The 15,421-nt window shown below is 42.4% G+C and overlaps 1 non-coding gene across 1 annotated transcript; it reads right to left on the reverse strand.

Annotated features, from left to right (window-relative positions):
• Positions 1 to 14,513: 14,513 nt before the first annotated feature.
• Trnas-cga (transfer RNA serine (anticodon CGA)) lies at positions 14,514 to 14,588 on the reverse strand. The gene has a single exon. It is a non-coding gene; the product is annotated as a tRNA-Ser (tRNA).
• Between the last annotated feature and the right edge of the window lie 833 nt (positions 14,589 to 15,421).

The following is a 15,421-nucleotide window of genomic DNA, read 5'->3' on the forward strand; positions in this document are numbered from 1 at the left end:
CCCAGTGTAAGATCTGCTGAAGGCAACCTTCCACGAACTTATTGTATCTAGAGGTTTTCCAGACGCATGGCCTGCAAGATCATCTGATCTCAATCCATGTGAATTTTGTCCCTAGGGATATCTAAAGCTACGCGTTTTCCAGGGACACGTTCAGTCTCTGCCTGATATGAAGGCCAGTGTATGCGAACACATTGCTCAGATTGCACCGGAACTGCTGCGAGCAATAACTCTTGATCACTCGTTTCACGGATGCAGCAGCTCGTCGACGTCTCCGGTGCTCTTGAACCAATTGTGTAAACGGCGGTTTATAAAAAAATTGTCATTAGGGTTTTCGCATTTGTTTGACCTTACCTGCCACGTCCCGTTCCTAATCCATTAGACACAGGAACATTTGTATACGCCTTTCTTGCACCGACAGTACCAGATTTGCACCTGGTGGCCAAATATGAAAGTAATTTGTTTTCCAGCATTAACGCGTTAGCACGTCTACCGCGTTCGGCTGCCATATGATAGCTGCAGCCCACGCTGGGCCTATGTGAGTGGCTACTCTTTAATTATAACCATCCGGTATACTGTACGCTCGGACGTGTAGTATCTTACTACCACGTAATTTGAGGTAGATAGTGGGCTAGCTTATCAAGCATCAACGCTAATGGGACCATGACGTCTGAACCACTTCGCAATCTCAAGGCAGTACCATCGATGCAGCTTCCTCTTTGAGAGGAATAGATTGGATCGTAACTGGTACTAATCATTTAGCAAGGTGCGGCGAAATATTAATGCCAAGAATAGTATAAACTGCCTGCGAGAATTGGACGTTCCGTGCTACTGACGCATCTACCTGAAATAAGTAACCCAAGATGTGTGAAGCGATTACAGAGATCGGACATGTTTTATGTTGGAGAGATTTTGCTGTTGTTCTGCGATGGTATTAAGCTCCATTGTGAATGTTTAGTTAGTCGATGGCACAACAAACAAATTCAAGAAAATAATACCCATTCAAGGTGCGTATTTATCAATTTATTTGACAAACAATCTTCAGAAATCACGCGACGTAGATCGATCGGAGGTGCAGTGTGGAATGATAGTGTGAGCCTGCATCTTTTCACGGTCAATATTCTTCTAGAGCATATCTCAGAAACAATAAACTTTTCGTTGATAAAAAAAAGATGGAGACCAATCCGTACGCATCATACAACATAGCACCTAGTTGTGCCGAACGATCTTCGTAGCGAAATAAACATTTTAGAGATTTCAGGCGGAGCAGTTCAGACGAGGAGAATCAGCGATATCGACGCTGGGGGACATATATCTAGCTCTCCTATGGTGTTTAAAACCAAAGACTTACATTCTTTAGCTTTTAAAAGACTGAAGCTAAAAACCTAAATAAAACCACCGGAAATCATAACTAAAAATACCAAAAATAAATAAAAAGCAGAGAATTTTTTTAAACAAATTTCTTAAATTAATTAATTAATTAATTAAAATATAATAAAGGTAGAACACAAATGTACGCCGAATGTAGTGTGTCCAACGACGGTACTGGACACAGCCAACAGTGGCACCGCACTGAGATCTCAAACGGGGCCTGTTTCTGTATAGAGCATCTCGACAGAGCATCTCGACAGAGGTACCCACGTTTGGAGGCTCCGTGGAGAATGAAATCATGGAATGAAGTGCTGTTGAGTATGTAACTCAGTAACCTCTGTCTGACATAGCCGGTAAGTTGGGTAACTGCTCTTATAATAAGGGCTGTAGCTGTGCCTGTTTCCGGCGTCTCTATGAAGTTACTTTCAAAAAGATAATGCAAGTCGCCCGCCTTGTCTTGATCGACCTCGGTACAATAGTGTTCGACTGTGCGTTGCCAGTATATTCGCCATTTCTCTCACCCCGTCATGGCTGCTGGGATAGCAATGCTGGGATGGTAATGTTAAGACAACGGACAAGCATGGTGTCGCGTGGGCACCAGGAAGCAGATCAGAGCTCCGTATGAGATATGATATGCTGACAGCCAGCCGAGGAAGTGGCCGTGCTCCCAAAGGTAGGTTGGAGACGCCAAGGCGACTGTAACCAGCAGAACAGTAGATTCGAACCAGCCAGAACATTCTGGAAAAATTTCGGTCCTGAGGAAGACCTCTGGAAGAGTCAGAGGAAGGCGACGCTGCAAGAGAGAGACTCGTCCGAGAATCCGTTTCAGGATTACTTGTGCCAAGCAACCCAGGAGACTTATACCCTTTCACTCCGTTAAAGGTGACTTAGTGGACATCACCCCATGATAAACTTAGTCCTGATTGCGCTGTGGAGGCCACATAGGCATCTGTAACCAGATGCTACAGCCCATTGAAAACATCCGACCACGAGTGACCGCGAGAGAAGCACACCATCACTCGCCAGCCACTACGAGTGACAAATGGTACAGAGTTGTTGCAGAATGGAATGACGTTTACATAGACTGTCATCCAACCTCGATCAACTCGATGCCCAGCTCTGTTAGGGCCATTGTTTCTGCCGGAGGTGGTAGCTCTAAGTTTAGCGTATATCTTCAAATCACCTACAAACTTCATTATGTACTTTTCTAATCGTACTGTGTTTGTACAATAAGTAAAGTTTCTTTATTTACTATCCTCCATGGTGTAATTTTAATGATCATCAGCGTATGAAATAGGAGACTCCACAAATGTTTTGTCAAGGTACTAAAGAATGACTAGAATGGTAAGTGACAATCTCTTATTACTGCTGTTTAAAATTAAAACATTCTAGCTTAGTGTGAAGTGGAATAAAGTCGTGTTATTCGTAAGTGGAACATCGAAAAGTACCAGTCCCTTATAGAAAAGACAACTAACTAAATAATTGAAAACATAAAGCGGCGAATATATATCATTAAATTTTCACAATGGTCAGTATATACTGTACAATGAAATACTTCACACAGAACTCCAGCTGCTGCAAAAACAGTGTACTCAGGAAACGAATGATAAAAAGTAGAAAATTCTATGGTTCTGGGACTGCAGATTGAGCACATCCTTACTTGTATAGCCCATACCCTACAATTAAGGAAGTGCCTCAGTTCAGCTACTTTTGCTGTACGCATGTCTGCTGCAATAGGTGATTCAGAAATGAAGAACCAGTCTCCATTCCCCAAGGTGTTATGGAACCACTTTCTGTGCGAGCCCATCTTGCTGGAAAAGATTTTTCGGAGTGCAGAAGTGTGTTATAATAATTAGATTCTAGAACATCCAGCAGAAATGCCTTACAGAAAATATACATCCGAAAATGTCGTTATCACTGTTCCTACTTTCTCAAAAATATTTCGAAGCATGAATGTAACACTAGGACTATAATCAACCTCTAGAAAGACCTAAGGAGGTAACATTATTTCAGAGAGGAAGCACATTCATGCGTACACATGCTTCCAACAGCCTGCGAGTGCTTATTAAATATCTTGCATGTAATGCGGTGAAGTTTAAGATTAAACTGAAAAACTTCCTGATGGGTAAATCCTTCTGTTCCGCTGAAGACATTTTTCACAGAAATTCCTAAACATGGTGTTTCGAGTTATTTTATAATTATCGTTAGCACAGTAATACAATAATATTCCAGAGCGATATGTCTGCTTCATTGTATAGCCCACACATGAAATGTTTATTTTTGAGTTTCTTCCTCGTCCCAGAAAATTTATTTCTGTAGGAGTTACGTAAGGAAAAGCATAAAATAACTTCGCCTAACCCCATACGGATTCCTAATCCAATAGTCCCGAAAATCTGCGACACTGAATTTTTAATAACTATGAAAATCCCCGTTTCAATTAAAACGAAAAACGTGAGGCGGATGCGCGAGATAGTAGTAAGCAGGTGAACTATTCATGCATCAATTATGTATCGCAGCTTTCCACATTTTTCGTTTAAACGTTACGAGAATTCCATAGCTATTCACGATCACAAATTTTCAGGATCTCTTTGAGATTAAAAATCTGTATGGAGTAGGAGAAATATTTTTAAACTTTTTAGTCCAATTTATAAAGTAGTATATGAAACATTTGTTTTACTTAAAACAATTATTCCCTGCTTTCCAGTCTTATGTGTGTGAAATTTTTCAATGGATTATGAGTACATTGATGAGATTAGAGGAGAAAGGTGTATTAAATGTCATCTTTATTTCAGTGTCTATTCAGTTGATAATATCTGAAATAGGATAGTGTCATACCTACCTCCTAATAACGTATAAATTTGTTTCATCAGTATTTCCACAAAAATAAAAAAAGAAGCAAGCAAAATTAATTTTAAATGATTATTTACAAGATTTGTGTTTCAATACTAACTACATACCCGCAGCTTCGCCCTTGTGTGCGTTTGTCACACATATTGCACACATCTCCTGCTGGTCTTCCTCTCTCTGTCCATCTCTTCCTCCCTCCCTCTCTGTCCCTCCCGCTTCCATTCATCTCATCCTTCTCCCTATTACTATTCATCTTCTCCTCCTCCTCTCCGCTCAGCTGTGCCAGTCTACTCATATATCCCCTGAAATGCATTCTACTACTACCCACATTACACACCAGTTATGCAGGGCAGCCTAGATGCCAGATAGTACCAATCTTTTTCACCCCTACTGAGTAGATCTATGACAAAGTGAGTTAACACTACATTTGTTCTCTGTCTCTTTGAGAAATAGGTTTAAAATCAACTATAAAATTTGTACCAAACATATATACAGACAGGGAAATGACTTAATAAAAACACAGTAAAAATGTACTGTAGCACTTAATAGTTTTTATGTTCTTAGGAAATCATCACAACTTAAAGTATGGAATGGAAACTGTTAAACTGATTATGTGGGGCAGTTTTTGCAGAATTTCTATTGTGGTAAAACAAAACACACCAAAGTGATGGATTTTAGTACTAGTGCAACGAATAGCTAGGTAAAAATCAGAATGATTTACAGGAGAGAAAGTGAAAAATTCTGCTGGGGAGCGAGGTTACTCATGATGGCGGAAATACTGAAGACATCAAGACCAGATTAATGTAAATGAAGAAGTAATCTTTGAAAAATTATTTACTAAGCTTTATTTAAATTAAGGCATTGGCGTCACCTGTCTCTGGTTGCCTTGTTGAAACTCTCACCCTACACGCTACTATCCTTAACTGAACAGTGATAGCTCTTTGCTGTCTCTTCAGTGGATTTGTGCAGTCTGCAAATTATTGATCCTGACATCTGCACTACGAATAATAAACCCAATTTGTATGTGCCTGCTGCAGTGCGTGAATAGCATGAATCAATTATTTATTTGTTAATTACCATTTTCAAAGATGCCCATTTCTTGTAAGTTCACGGAAATTTGTTTCAATTATGTCACATTGCGATTGCAGAAACTGATTCTGAAACACCTAGAGATTTCGTGACACTATATAAAATTTCTGGTGAAGGCACGGACCATAATTTAAAAGAAAGAGTCTTAAAAAAGTGTCACATATTCCTACAGGAGGGAGTATTGATGGGAACGAGAGGACAGATTGGCCCATTTCTCAAGAGGGATTGGTTTCCGGACATATTATTATAGGAACTTTTATTCTATTTTGCCCAAAGCTGCCCCTGGTAGGAAAATATGAAACCTTTTTTAACATCATATGTATAGTGCCGCTGTGAAACTAAAGTTGAGTTTTTGTTCTCTGGTTGGCAATGTGATTAAATTAAAGTCAGTTCCTATGAGACCAAGCTGCTGACGTCATCGCGCCCTAGGCTCACAGACTACTTAACCTAAGTTAAAGTAACTTACACTAATGACAACACACACAGCCATGCCCGAGGGAGGACTCGAACCTCCGAGGAGCAGGCGCGAACCGTGGTAAGGTGCCCTAGAGCGCACGGCTAGTCCGCACGGCATTCTTTCAGAAAACGAGGTCCTACACATCTTAATATGTTGCCTACATGAAGTACAACTCTCACGAAACTAAGTAACGCAAGCAACAGCGATAATTTAAGTCCGTATAAAACATTCACTTTAATTCTAAGTTCAGCGACGCAACGAACTTCTCAAAGACAGAGCTCTACTGCGTGTCTCACACTGAAAATTTACCAAGTCCCGAGGCCGAACCCCAGTTGTCTACACTGACATATTTTGCGGTAATTCAAGCTCGAGGACTTTTAGACAACAAGGGGCAGGATACGCTACCTTTAAAAAGCTCGCTTCCTCGCCGACACTAACATGAACTGTTTTCCTTCAGAGGTTAGTGTGCGACTTAGAAATCAGCAACTGAAATTTAGACAGCAATTACATTAACATTACTGCAAAAGACAAAAAAACGAGGCACCAAGAAAGAATTACCGAAATCGGACGAAAATCGGTACATGTGATGTACATGTGCAGACAAACAAATGATTACAATTTCAGAAGAACTGGATGATTTATTCATGAGAAACACCTTTACAAACTGAGCAAGTCAACAACAGATTTGTCCACCTCTGGCTCTTATACAAGTAGTTATTCGGCTTGGCTTTGATTGACAGAATTGTTGGATGTCCTCCATAGGGATGTCGTGCCATATGATGTCCAATTGGCACGTTGGATCGTCAGAATCCCGAGCTGGTTGGAGGTCCCTGCCCATAACGCTGCAAACGTTCTCAGCTGTGGAGACGTCCGGCGATCTTGTTGGCTAAGATGGTTCAAATGGCTCTAAGCACTATGGGACTTAACATTTGAGGTCATCGATGCCTAGACTTAGAACAACTTAAACCTAACTAACCTAAGGAAATCACACACATCCATGCCCGAGGCAGGATTCGAACCTGCGACCGTAGCAGCAGTGCGGTTTCAGACTGAAGTGCCTAGAACTGCTCGGCCACAGCGACCGGTTGTTGGCTGAGAGGTGAATTCAGGGTTTGGGAAAACACGAAGACAAGCATAGGAATTCTCGCCGTGTACGGGCGTACATTACCTTGCTGAAACCGCGCGACTGCTACGGTCGCAGGTTCGAATCCTGCCTCGGGCATGGATGTGTGTGATGTCCTTAGGTTAGTTAGGTTTAAGTAGTTCTAAGTTCTAGGGGACTGATGACCACAGATGTTAAGTCCCATAGTGCTCAGAGCCCTTGCTGAAACGTAAGCCCAGGATGAGTCGTCGTGAAGGGCAACAAAACTGGGCGTAGAATATCGTAGACGTAACGCTGTGCTGTTAAATGTGCCGGGAATGTCAACCAAAGGGGTCCTGCTGTGAAAAGAAGTGGCGTCCCAGACCATCACTCCTGACTGTCGGGCAGAATGGCGGATGACAGTCAAGTCGGTCTCCCATCGCTGGAGCGGTCGTCTCCAGACAGGTCTCTGCTGGTCATCGGGGCTCAGTTCGAAGCGGGACTCATCACTGGAGACAGTTCTACTCGGTGAATGGGATTCCAGGTCCCGGTGCTCAGCAAGGACTTGGCCTAGACATTCTGGACAGTGGCAGGATACCACTATGTCTGACCTTGGAAATGAGCTCCGTCTGTCCATAAAATGTTCCATGACCACTCATTGTCCACACTCTTGTGAACAAGAAATTCCAGAGCGAACGTTTGACTTGCTGACAGGTCAGCAGGAAGCAACTCGTGAACATGGGTGATTTTGCGTGGATAGCTATGCAGGACGAAAATCGGTACATGTGATGTACATGTGCAGACAAACAAATGATTACAATTTCAGAAGAACTGGATGATTTATTCATGAGAAACACCTTTACAAACTGAGCAAGTCAACAACAGATTTTTCCACCTCTGGCTCTTATACAAGTAGTTATTCGGCTTGGCCTTGATTGACAGAGTTGTTGGATGTCCTCCATAGGGATGTCGTGCCATATGATGTCCAATTGGCACGTTGGATCGACAGAATCCCGAGCTGGTTGGAGGTCCCTGCCCATAACGCTGCAAACGTTCTCAGTTGTGGAGACGTCCGGCGATCTTGTTGGCTAAGATGGTTCAAATGGCTCTAAGCACTATGGGACTTAACATTTGAGGCCTCCCCCCATGAACCATGGACCTTGCCGTTGGTGGGGAGGCTTGCGTGCCTCAGCGATACAGATGACCGTACCGTAGGTGCAACCACAACGGAGGGGTATCTGTTGAGAGGCCAGACAAACATGTGGTTCCTGAAGAGGGGCAGCAGCCTTTTCAGTAGTTGCAGGGGCAACAGTGTGGATAATTGACTGATCTGGCCTTGTAACATTAACCAAAACGGCCTTGCTGTGCTGGTACTGCGAACGGCTGAAAGCAAGGGGAAACTACAGCCATAATTTTTCCCGAGGACATGCAGCTTTACTGTATGATTAAATGATGATGGCGTCCTCTTGGGTAAAATATTCCGGAGGTAAAATAGTCCCCCATTCGGATCTCCGGGCGGGGACTACTCAAGAGGACGTCGTTATCAGGGGTAAGAAAATTGGCATTCTACGGATCGGAGCGTGGAATGTCAGATCCCTTAATCGGGCAGGTAGATTAGAAAATTTAAAAAGGGAAATGGATAGGTTAAAGTTAGATATAGTGGGAATTAGTGAAGTTCGGTGGCAGGAGGAACAAGACTTTTGGTCAGGTGATTACAGGGTAATAAATACAAAATCAAATAGGGGTAATGCAGGAGTAGGTTTAATAATGAATAAAAAAATAGGAGTGCGGGTTAGCTACTACAAACAGCATTGTGAACGCATTATTGTGGCCAAGATAGACACAAAGCCCATGCCTACTACAGTAGTACAAGTTTATATGCCAACTAGCTCTGCAGATGAAGAAGAAATTGATGAAATGTATGACGAGATAAAAGAAATTATTCAGGTAGTGAAGGGAGACGAAAATTTAATAGTCATGGGTGACTGGAATTCGTCAGTAGGAAAAGGGAGAGAAGGAAACTTAGTAGGCGAATATGGATTGGGGGGAAGAAATGAAAGAGGAAGCCGCCTTGTAGAACTTTGCACAGAGCATAACTTAATCATAGCTAACACTTGGTTCAAGAATCATGAAAGAAGGTTGTATACCTGGAAGAATCCTGGAGATACTAAAAGGTATCAGATAGATTACATAATGGTAAGACAGAGATTTAGGAACCAGGTTTTAAATTGTAAGACATTTCCAGGGGCAGATGTGGATTCTGACCACAATCTATTGGTTATGAACTGCAAAAAGGCGGGAATTTAAGGAGATGGGACCTGGATAAACTGAAAGAACCAGAGGTTGTAGAGAGTTTCAGGGAGAGCATAAGGGAACAATTGACAGGAATGGGGGAAAGAAATACAGTAGAAGAAGAATGGGTAGCTTTGAGGGATGAAGTACTGAAGGCAGCAGAGGATCAAGTAGGTAAAAAGACGAGGGCTAATAGAAATCCTTGGGTAACAGAAAAAATATTGAATTTAATTGACGAAAGGAGAAAATATAAAAATGCAGTAAATTAAGCAGGTAAAAAGGAATACAAACGTCTCAAAAATGAGATCGACAGGAAGTGCAAAATGGCTAAGCAGGTATGGCTAGAGGACAAATGTAAGGATGTAGAGGCTTATCTCACTAGGGGTAAGGTAGATACTGCCTACAGGAAAATTAAAGAGACCTTTGGAGAGAAGGGAACCACTTGTATGAATATCAAGAGCTCAGATGGCAAACCAGTTCTAAGCAAAGAAGGGAAGACAGAAAGGTGGAAGGAGTATATAGAGGGTTTATACAAGGGCGATGTACTTGAGGACAATATTATGGAAATGGAAGAGGATGAAGATGAAGAAGAAATGGGAGATAAGATACTGCGTGAAGAGTTTGACAGAGCACTGAAAGACCTGAGTCGAAACAAGGCCCCGGGAGTAGACAACATTCCATTAGAACTACTGATGGCCTTGGGAGAGCCAGTCATGACAAAACTCTACCATCTGGTGAGCAAGATGTATGAGACAGGCGAAATACCCACAGACTTCAAGAAGAATATAATAATTCCAATCCCAAAGAAAGCAGTTGTTGACAGATGTGAAAATTACCGAACTATCAGTTTAATAAGTCACAGCTGCAAAGTACTAACGCGAATTCTTTACAGACGAATGGAAAAACTGGTAGAAGCGGACCTCGGGGAAGATCAGTTTGGATTCCGTAGAAATGTTGGAACACGTGAGGCAATACTAACCTTACGACTTATCTTAGAAGAAAGATTAAGAAAAGGCAAACGTACGTTTCTAGCATTTGTAGACTTAGAGAAAGCTTTTGACAACGGTAACTGGAATACTCTCTTTCAAATTCTGAAGCTGGCAGGGGTAAAATACAGGGAGCGAAAGGCTATTTACAATTTGTACAGAAACCAGATGGCAGTTATAAGAGTCGAGGGGCATGAAAGGGAAGCCGTGGTTGGGAAAGGAGTGAGACAGGGTTGTAGCCTCTCCCCGATGTTATTCAATCTGTATATTGAGCAAGCAGTAAAGGAAACAAAAGAAAAATTCGGAGTAGGTATTAAAATTCATGGAGAAGAAGTAAAAACTTTGAGGTTCGCCGATGACATTGTAATTCTGTCAGAGACAGCGAAGGACTTGGAAGAGCAGTTGAACGGAATGGACAGTGTCTTGAAAGGAGGATATAAGATGGACATCAACAAAAGCAAAACGAGGATAATGGAATGTAGTCAAATTAAATCGGGTGATGCTGAGGGGATTAGATTAGGAAATGAGACACTTGAAGTAGTGAAGGAGTTTTCCTATTTAGGGAGTAAAATAACTGATGATGGTCGAAGTAGAGAGGATATAAAATGTAGACTGGCAATGGCAAGGAAAGCGTTTCTGAAGAAGAGAAATTTGTTAACATCGAGTATAGATTTAAGTGTCAGGAAGTCATTTCTGATAGTATTTGTATGGAGTGTAGCCATGTATGGAAGTGAAACATGGACGATAACCAGTTTGGACAAGGAGAGAATAGAAGCTTTCGAAATGTGGTGCTACAGAAGAATGCTGAAGATAAGGTGGGTAGATCACATAACTAATGAGGACGTATTGAACAGAATTGGGGAGAAGAGGAGTTTGTGGCACAACTTGACAAGAAGAAGGGACCGGTTGGTAGGACATGTTCTGAGGCATCAAGGGATCAGAAATTTAGCATTGGAGGGCAGCGTGGAGGGTAAAAACCGTAGAGGGAGACCAAGAGATGAATACACTAACCAGATTCAGAAGGATGTAGGTTGCAGTAGGTACTGGGAGATGAAGAAGCTTGCACACGATAGAGTAGCATGGAGAGCTGCATCAAACCAGTCTCAGGACTGAAGACCACAACAACAACAACAACAGCTATGCAGGACGTTTCGTAGTATTTTATGCACCGTGCTCGCAGGCATGCCCAACGTTAGGCCAATTCTCCGTGCACTGCTTGTTTACACACCACCGCTCGACCCCTCCTGCGATGCTGTGGCCACGTCTTCGACAGACGTCAGATCAACTGCTTTCCTCCCTCTGCCACATTTTACTTCAAAAGAACCGGCCTTTTCGAATTTTGTAACCTTTTTCTCCAGACCCTTAGTAGACATCAGACCAATGCGTTTTTGCATGCTCTTGAATGTTCGGACCTTCTGCAGAGCTACTGGCACGCAGTCGCCATTCTGGTAAGAGAGCTTCGCCGGCAGCGTGAGATCCCTTCATAGACAGTCATTCTGGGCCCACGGACGCGAACTGACAAACAACCATGCGTCGCGCGTCTGTTGATGATGTGCGTACTCTGACGTTTACATCGCCATATAGCGCCATCTATTGGTCAAATTTTATATATGTATATATGACGCCCGCCCCCTTCTTTCTACATCGTTTTGAAACAGGAACTTCAATTATCGACACCCTTTATTTACATTTAAGTGATGATGAGAAAAGTTTGAAGACAACAATCAAAGGTTTGCTCATGAATGATAGATGAATAATGAGTTGACGATCTATTTATCTATTGAAGTTATAATGAAAGTATATGTACCTGACTTGAGAAGTAAGAGTTCTGGCACCAACATTTCACATTCTGAATCTTACGTCAGAATCACACGAAGGTATTTACTAATCTGTTGAGACTAATAATAACTGCAGGATAACAGTAACTATCCTGTCGTAGAGTAAAATAACCATTTATTCTAAAACAATTTTATAGTGGACACATTAGCTTTATTTGTGTGTGTAGTCACGTAAGACATGTTTAGAGAAATAAGTCAGCGTCTATATTTTTGACTGCTCTAATAAAAAGTAAAAAATTGTCATATAGTTGTATAATTTGATGTATTGGAATTATTTTTTGTTTTTCATATTTAATATCGATAGCTGGGTAGAGAGAAGAGTAGATTAATTATTAATTTGTGGTAATTCTTCTCTCTCTTTCATGTGTGGTGCCTGAGGTGAGCTGAAATTATGGTGGCAGTATGGACGGCAAAGGTGCTGCCGAAATGTCGGCACACCAAAGAGGTACCTGAAATAAGTTAGTGTTTTTGTGCTGTGCTGCTAAAAAGGAACCAGCGACAGCTGTGTGTGACGGCCCACACAAGGGACTGAAACGAAAGATCGTTTGTAGTTCAATGTAAGCCACACTTCTGAAAATATCTACCATTTTTCATTAAGATATATTGAATTTTTGTATGATAATTCTGTAGAGGCAGTTTTTTACCGGAGCCTGAGGGGAATTTATCCATGATAAATTGTAACTTTTACTATTGGTTCTTGAATGTAATGTTCTTTATTTCTTCTACTGTGCCCTGAAGAACTTTTTCTATTTATTTTTTTCGCTTGATTTCTGTGGCTCCAAAGAAATCTTTTAGGGTGGGGATGTCTCTTACTCAGGTATATCCGTATTTTGCTCATACGGTTCGAGGGTGAGCCAGAAATCGATTCACAAGCTTCTGGTGCGCCGCGTGAGTGACACTGATGTCGAAGTCAGAGGCAGTTGAGTCAGTGAGTAGTGTGATTTTAATGGCTTAGCGAGAGAAGGTATGCCGTATCGGTTGAGCGGATGTCCCCATCACCTTGGGTTGACCCCCAGAAAACCGTAAGGAGTATACCGAACGGTATATCGCTTGACTTAATGCAAATTTTCACGACATTTGTTTCTGCAAAACTTCTTTTCTTTGAATATAGCATTACTGAGCAGCCAAAATCCGACTGAAACCATCCCCGTAGCGGTTAAAACGATCACCCCTTATCCATTATGTCATGGTAATTAAATTAATGTTTAGGCTGCTACATTACTTGAACGGTGACAGAACCAAAATTTAATCGGGCTTGTTTCACACTTTAATATTGGACGGTTCGTTCGAAAACAAAATCTTTGTAGGTATAAGGTAAACTCCAGCCCAAGTTTGTACATTCATTCATGTAGATGACGTAGTTTTGTCAAATCTGGTGTCTCTTTTTGTTACTCTGAAAGAAGCCTGAAGTACAGATTATTGTTTCGTCTACCTCCGAAGTCTTAGGGTTACACATTAAACTCTCACTCCAGTTCGCTCAGGTTTCGACTTAGGTCTGCTAGTCCTACGTGCTTACCAGAAACAGTACAGTGACCTTCTCCGGCTATATGGTAAAGCTGGAGTTTTTGGATTCAGGACAATGTCCATGACAAGATTAGTGGGACGCCAGAGGAGCTTATCAAGTCGTCTAAATATCTAGTGACTTTGCTACGAAGCGGTGTCACATACACTTGGAACAGACAAGAGGCCTAACAGACGCTCTGCAGTGGAGGGCCTTAGGAAGAATGGAAGCACGACAGTCGCAAACTGATGTGGTCCGATGGCTTAATGTGAATCGTTCTGTTGGTTCTCGGTTTTGGCCACAAGCGTCTTCTAGCCAAACTGCGTGCCTATGGAATATCGCCTCACTTGTGCGACTAGATTCGTGATTTCCTATCAGAAAGGTCACAGTTCATAGTAATAAACGTAAAGTCGTCGAGTAAAACAGAAGTAATATCCGGCTTTACCCAAGGAAGTGTTACAGGCCCGCTACTGTTCCTGATCTATATTAACGACATAGGAGACAATCTGACTAGCCCTCATAGATTCTTTGCAGATGATGCTGTCATTTACCGTCTTGTAAAGTCATCAGATGACGAAAACGAATTGTAAAATGATTTAGATAAGATATCTGTATGGTGCGAAAAGTGCCAATTGACCCTGAATAAAGAAAAGTGTGATGTTATCCACATGAGCACTAAAAGAAATCAGCTAAATTTCGTTTACGCGATAAGTCACACAAATCTTAAGGCTTTAAATTCGACTAAATACTTACGGATTACAATCACAAATAACCTAAATTGGAACGATCACATAGACAATGTTGTGAGTAGAGCAAACCAAAGACTGCGATTCATTGGCAGAATACTTAGAAGGTGCAACAGCTCTACTAACTCTACTAAAGAGACTGCTTACACCATACTTGTACGCGCTATTTTGGAGTATTGTTGTGCGGTGTGGGGACTGACGGATGACATCGAAAAAGTACAAAGAAGGGCAGCTCGTTTTGTATTATCGCTACAAATATGATACGTGAATTGGTGTGGCAATGAAACTTCCTGGCAGATTAAAACTGTGTGCCCGACCGAGACTCGAACTCGGGACCTTTGCCTTTCGCGGGCAAGTGCTCTACCAACTGAGCTATCGAAGCACGACTCACGCCCGGTCTCACAGCTGTACTTCTGCCAGTATCTCGTCTCCTACCTTCCAAACTTTACAGAAGCTCTCCCGCGAACCTTGCAGAACTAGCAATCCTGAAAGAAAGGATACTGCGGAGACATGGCTTAGCCACAGCCTGAGGGATGTTTCCAGAATGAGATTTTCACTCTGCAGCGGAGTGTGCGCTGATATGAAACTTCCTGGCAGATTAAAACTGTGTGCCCGACCGAGACTCGAACTCGGGACTTTTGCCTTTCGCGGGCAAGTGCTCTACCATCTGAGCTATCGAAGCACGACTCACGCCCGGTCTCACAGCTGTACTTCTGCCAGTATCTCGTCTCCTACCTTCCAAACTTTACAGAAGCTCTCCCGCGAACCTTGCAGAACTAGCAATCCTGAAAGAAAGGATACTGCGGAGACATGGCTTAGCCACAGCCTGAGGGATGTTTCCAGAATGAGATTTTCACTCTGCAGCGGAGTGTGCGCTGATATGAAACTTCCTGGCAGATTAAAACTGTGTGCCCGACCGAGACTCGAACTCGGGACTTTTGCCTTTCGCGGGCAAGTGCTCTACCATCTGAGCTATCGAAGCACGACTCACGCCCGGTCTCACAGCTTTACTTCTGCCAGTATCTCGTCTCCTACCTTCCAAACTTTACAGAAGCTCTCCCGCGAACCTTGCAGAACTAGCAATCCTGAAAGAAAGGATACTGCGGAGACATGGCTTAGCCACAGCCTGAGGGATGTTTCCAGAATGAGATTTTCACTCTGCAGCGGAGTGTGCGCTGATATGAAACTTCCTGGCAGATTAAAACTGTGTGCCCGA

This window comes from Schistocerca serialis, chromosome 8 (assembly GCF_023864345.2).
Source record: "Schistocerca serialis cubense isolate TAMUIC-IGC-003099 chromosome 8, iqSchSeri2.2, whole genome shotgun sequence".
Lineage (NCBI taxonomy): Eukaryota > Metazoa > Arthropoda > Insecta > Orthoptera > Acrididae > Schistocerca > Schistocerca serialis.